Here is a 6222-nt window from a genome sequence, read left to right on the forward strand (position 1 = left end):
GTCAGCAGCGCGCCCCCCCCCCCCCCCCCCCCCTTAAGCATCCTGGCTTGATCCAGCTTTGCCTGTCTTTTTCTTAGCCCTCCTCCCCTGTCCTCCCTCCAGCCCTGACACACATACCCCAAGAGCCCCTCGGTGCTTTGCAGCTGGCTGTTTAGAAATAGCTTTGAAAAATAAAATACTAACAATTAAAATAACCGTATAGTGTGTTGTTTGATAAAGCCTGGAACTGTACGTCTTGTACAATGAGGCCTAAAAATCAATATGGCAGTGCCAAGTTTTCTGCTGACGGGTATTCTGGCTGTCCCTTGGACCTGTGTCTAACAGCAACAATACCCCAATTACGAAGTGCAAGACCCATGTAGCTAAACTTTTACCTCGCTGACAACAAAGAATGTACCATTTGCAACGTATTAGGCTTTCCTTTGACAAGCTTAAGGCACAATAATGAGATGGTTGCATGGGAAAGACTGCTGAAGTAATCAATCAAATCTGTGTTTTAGACTGTTCATGCCTGTAGCTGAGAAACTGACACTAAAGAGACGGGGGGGGAAAGATGACAGGTCATAGATTTTATATCTCCTCTTTTTAGTCATAGTGTTTTACTAGGTTAGGAGGCTGACCTCCAGGCAGTGAAGAGGGGACAGGCTCCTATGCAGAGCCTCAAGACTAACTCCCCCAGGTTTCCCTTTTTCCCGAATTGTGGAATATGCTTTGGAAGCATTTTACTGCGAGACTTACAGCAGTACAAGCTGCTGATTATTTCCCAACCTGACTCCTCTTTAATTCTTCTGACATTCAACAGTTTTTCTTGTGCTTTTTCTTGGTCCCCATTTCATCTTCCTTCTGAGTTTCATGTAGCCATTTACCTTGTGTTTCCACTAAGGTACACGAAACAAGAATAACATTTTATCTCTGATACAAGTCAGTAGGGAACTGAGCTCTGCTTATCATATTCCAAATTATTTCTCTTTGTGAGATAACTTTGCCTTTCTTTATAGAAGCAGATTATGCACTATATTCAATTATAGTGGAATAGGAGTGGAATAATCACTGTTGCAATCTTTATCTTCTATCCTTTAAAAAATTATCTCGGATATATTTGGACAATTAAATATTTAATCAACATCCTATTTTTATCTACTTTTCATACCCCATTCTATAATAAAGGGAACTGGACTATACAGCAGAAATCAAACTATTACTATGCCCTGGTTTAAGAGGCCTAAACTACAACATACTAGTAATAATAATTAGTAGGATTAAGTGTGTTGAGGAATCCTGAGATACAAAGAATGTCAAACAAAAAAGGCTGTACAGATGTTGAAGAAATCTTATATGGCATGAGGGGCTGAGAAACTCATGATTTTGTGATCTACACTGGTGTTGGCAAGAACCTTTGCAAAAATTACACATCCATTTAAAAATTACTTCGTTCTTACTGGAATTTGCTTCTTAGTGATTTTCCTAGATGGATTGCGATTGGTGTGTGAAACTTGCAATGGCGCAGTCTAATCAATACCATCAGTGTCAAGATACTTTCCTTATGCCTCTTGTGTTTCAAGTGAGGCCTAAGATTATTAATGAGTACAATTTCTTGGAAATGACTTGATATTTATTTTCTAAGACTTCCATGTGATATGGCCACTTCTGAGCTGCATTAACATTTCCATTTCATTAATCATTGTGACCCAAGATAGGCGGATCCCTATGTGGCTTCCTAATTTTTTTTTTCCCTTTTCTTCCCCTCTCTCAAGTACTTGATTTTGGGAAGTAGGCACAAATTAGCAGCTTGCATGTTAATGAAAATTGGCTTACTTTCTCCAGGGAGTGTAACAAATTCAAACTAAAGCTTTATTTTTAATCTTTTCCACTAATGAGGACTTTTATTTGTATAACTTCAAACAATGTGTTAGTTCCGCAATGATACTTTGGGTACAGAGTTGCTGCCAAGGAACAATTTTCTTAATGCCTAATATCTGAAAAAAACACTGTTGTACACTCCTAATTCTAAACATAAAAGAAATTTTCAGATGGCAGAGTGCTTTTATTAAGGAAAATAACTGACTGCTTGGAAAGCAAAATTCTCAGTGCATAGGTGGGGAAGAGTAACTGAAAATTTGAAAAATAGTAAGCTATCTTGCAATGTTATTCAGAAGCTAAATTTTCTAACAATGTTTATCTTGGGGATTGTAGTCTCCTTTATGCACAGGAGCCCTCTCATGCCAAACTCTTTTTGGAGTTTGTGGCCAATGTAGGAGACCCTAGTTGTAGTGAAGTGATAATTTATACGATAAAACTGTAACTGAAGTTCCAGTGCAAGTGTTATATGGAGATAGAGAGCAAAATAATGTTTTTTGAAGCAGAAATGTTTGTGGGGACAATGAGGAAAAACTTCCTTTTTGCTGTAGATGTTTCTTTATAGTTCTTATTCTGTAGGCTTTCTGGTTATATGGATGCATTCTTATTTATCATAAAACTCGCTGAAACAGCTTTAAGGTCTGATTGCAAAATGAAGTTAACTGAGAACTCGAATGGTAAACTTGTCCTTCTTTTGTGTTATAATACAGTTTTTAACTAGATGATAGCACATTATTTTTACTATCACCTGCTGCTTCAGTCCACTTATGAAGTACAGTTTGTATGGCACTCTTTCTAAAAATCTTTCTCCACGCTGTTTTTATAACTTCCCAAAGTTCTTTACTTAATTGCACTCCCCTCAGTCACCCCCCTCAGCTTTTGAGTGTTATGTAGATTAATGTTAAAAGCAACAATACATGGCCTTACGTTAGCTTACATATTAATTGTCTATTTTAATTTCTTTGACAGCTACTTTGCTATGAGCAGATGTTTTCACTGAAAAATTCAGTGGTACCTAAACCCCTTTAATACGTAGTCATGTGAGTCCTCATTTAGTTTGATTCTTTTAAAGATTCTTAATCTTTAAGATTCAGTCTAGAGACATTCACTTGTCTCTAGACTGAATGTTGTCCATGATCGGTGTTCACATCTTCACTTTTAGCTCTTTTAGACACTCTTGAGTTTTTCAGGTCGGTTTATTTGTTGTTTTTTGGTTTTGGTGTTTTTTTTTTTCAAATCACATGATAAGTTTGAAAGACTTCATTTTGATAGCTTATATATTATTATCAAATAACCTACTTGTCAAATAGGTGGTTGGAGCATCCAAGTATTAAACCCTATCTGTGCTGCAGTTACCTTTTATTATGTGTAATGTATCTGTAACTTATTTGTACTAACATCAGTTAATTTGGGCTCTTGCAGTTTACTAAAAGGGTCTACTAAACAGCAAGTTGCATCTTGGGAGTAAATGATTCTAAAGAGCTTGATATAATATAAAGCTTATCAGTAACTGTTTCCCAAATCAAAGAATCTTGCACGTTATCCATGCTTCCAAAGCCTCTTGCTGTGTGTTGAGTGTTTTTAATGCATTAAGAAATAGAGGGAAGAAAATTTGTCTTCCTCACGCATGGGAACTGTATGTCTGAGACTGTCCTTAGTGTGTGAAGGGAAAGCTGCTTGCTTTTTTAACTCCTCATCTGAGGATCACCTGAGCCAGTATAACTTTGAAGAAACTGGTGTTATCCTGAAGGGCATGTTACCTCCAACCTAATTTATTTACGTAGATTTTTCGTTGTATAATTCCTCTGCCCAAACCTTAGAACAAGGATGTACCCTTCTGTTTGACCCCTAACAGAAAAGACTGCTTAGCAAATGCCTTAACATGATTTTCCAAGCACGTGTACCAGGACCAGAAAGTGCTGCTGGTAAATGCATAATTTCTGCTTTTCTGCCTGTAGGAACACAGAAAAGAAGTGCATGAATGAAGTTTGCAAGTTGAACTAAGGAAGAAAGCGTTTAAGAAAACTTGGTAGTAAAAAAATAATCTCAAGTGAAAAAAAATTAGAGGAAAAGCCTTTACTGGCTATCCATGATTTTCAGATATTTAAGGAGTTATTTAAATTCAGGTTTTTATGATTCATAGAAAGTTTATGGTAGACAGGAAAGATCCAATTGAGGGGAAATGCAGAAAAGGAGTTATGACTTACATTGAGATAAAACCACTAGTATCGCTCACAAGTATTTATCTTCATTGATGGTAAGGCTCAAATGACTCTTCATGGTGGCTTTTCCTTATGTGGAAAAATTTCCTACTATGCTTGATGAGGCTGACTTCAAAAAAAGTACCATTGGCCTCACCATATAAATATTTGCTGTTGGGGTGGTTTACTCTTAAAAGAGTAAGCTTTGTGTCATAACTTCCAGTGTTTTAATATTTCCCCCAACTTCCTATACTCTGTACCATTTTGTTTAAATGCACAAATACCATTTACAACAGTCCATGATTGCTTATGCAGTTTTGTTTTTGACAGGGGTAAGGATGTTCTTATTCAGCTCCTACCCCTCTTTTTCAGCCCTAAACTGAAAAAAGCTGGTGAGGCAAGTTGCCACAGAGACCTAGCTGTTATGTTTACGCTTTGTCCTAGAAATAGCTTCGTGCTCGTTCTCCAGCTCATACTTGTCTAGCATCCAAACAGCTGGCATTTAAGCCTGCCTCAGATGTGGGCTTTAGATAAGCTTTAGATAAGCTCTGAAGCATGAGGGAAAAGAATGCCTGAGAGCCTTGGGTGGATGTGGTAGAGCACCATGTGATGCAGTATGATCAGGGACAGCGATGGGTCCTGTCTGTCTCAGCCCTCACATCTGGAGAGGTCACATGTAATGAAGTAGTAGAGGGTGAGGAGAAAGTGTCCTTTTTGACATTGTGAATGCATAAAGAGCAGCACAGAGGTCATGTCACACCATAGTCTGCTTCCTGAGCTATACTCCTACACAGAATGTAAACGAGTTCTTGAGTGTTTTTCTGGGGCTAAAGAAATGTGTATATGTGTGTATATATAGATATGAATAGAAATATGGAGTTAAATGTCTTCATATTAGCATAGGAGCTTTGCCTGCCTCCTTCACTGTGTTCCCATATAACTTCGTGTGCAACGTGAATAGGAGGACATTATAGTATTACAGCCCCGGGAAGTGTTCTGAGAGCTTTCCGAGAAGAAGAACAGTTGTTTAATATTACCTCTGTTTAGAAGCAATTATATCCAGGAAAATGCAATTCAGATCAGTCCTTCTAAAGTTTGTTGAGGCTAGTTTACCCTTAACTATTTCAAAGCCAGCTGATGCATGTAAAAATCTCCACTTTGTTTCATCATGTGCCAAGGTGCTTATGCCATCACTGTGCCTGTGCTGGGCAAAACACCATAATGGGGGTGTGTGGGTCAAGGAAATGACTGTAAAATGTGATATTATTTGGGGTGCTCAAACTTTCTGTCGCTTTGGTATCAAGCCTTAGTAATGAAATTGTCCTGTGGAACAAGCAGGTGGCATTGAGGAGGAGGGGTTGGATGATCGAAGGAGGGAGATCTCAGCTGTAGTTACTTGGGAGATGGCTTCTGAATGGAGGGCTGACAACAAAGGTGGGATACATTAATCCATGCTGGTGGGGCAGGAGGGCTAATCAGCTGGTTGTAGAAGGGAATATAGGCCTTTGTCTCTGGGGGAAGAGAGAATTTTACCCTAAGGGTTGCTGTGTTCTGGCATTGATTGTCCTAACAGAGACAGCTGCCTGTCTCTCCCATTTCCCTTCCCCAAGCTTTTTATGGTACTAAGCTGCTTGACTTTTAGGTTTGAAGGATCCTGAACAGATGATTTTATTTTATTTTCCTACATAAAGGGAGCACAACACAGGGATGCAAGATCTTACTGTTTGGGATATTGACTCTTAGCTGAGGTGGCTTCTCTTCTATGTTTTGAGTTGTACTTCTCTAACTCTGCCTGTGGCTGTCTAACATTCAGCTGATGTTGACATCCAGGTAGTGAAGTTGCTAGTGCGCTCCAGGAACCTCCCGAGCAAAGGTCTAACAATTGGTTCCTCAAGTCATGGTGGCATATTTTTCTCCCACGAGCTTGTTCACTGGTACTCTATCTCCTGATGAGGTTTCTCTGGTTACAAGTTAATGGTGGTTCTCGTTTACTCTTGCACCTTCAGACCTTGTACAAATCAATTGAAATTCAAGGAGTGAAAGTTGATTTACTTTCCTCGATGTGATTTTGCTGCTATGATAGGGGAAATGCTGACTTTATTCTGAGCAGCTCTACTGCAAAGGGTGGTTCTTCAAATGCTTAGCTTTGCAACCAAGCAGGAAT

The sequence above is a fragment of the Charadrius vociferus genome, unplaced genomic scaffold (genome assembly GCF_000708025.1).
Source record: "Charadrius vociferus isolate BGI_N301 unplaced genomic scaffold, ASM70802v2 scaffold159, whole genome shotgun sequence".
NCBI classification, from domain to species: domain Eukaryota; kingdom Metazoa; phylum Chordata; class Aves; order Charadriiformes; family Charadriidae; genus Charadrius; species Charadrius vociferus.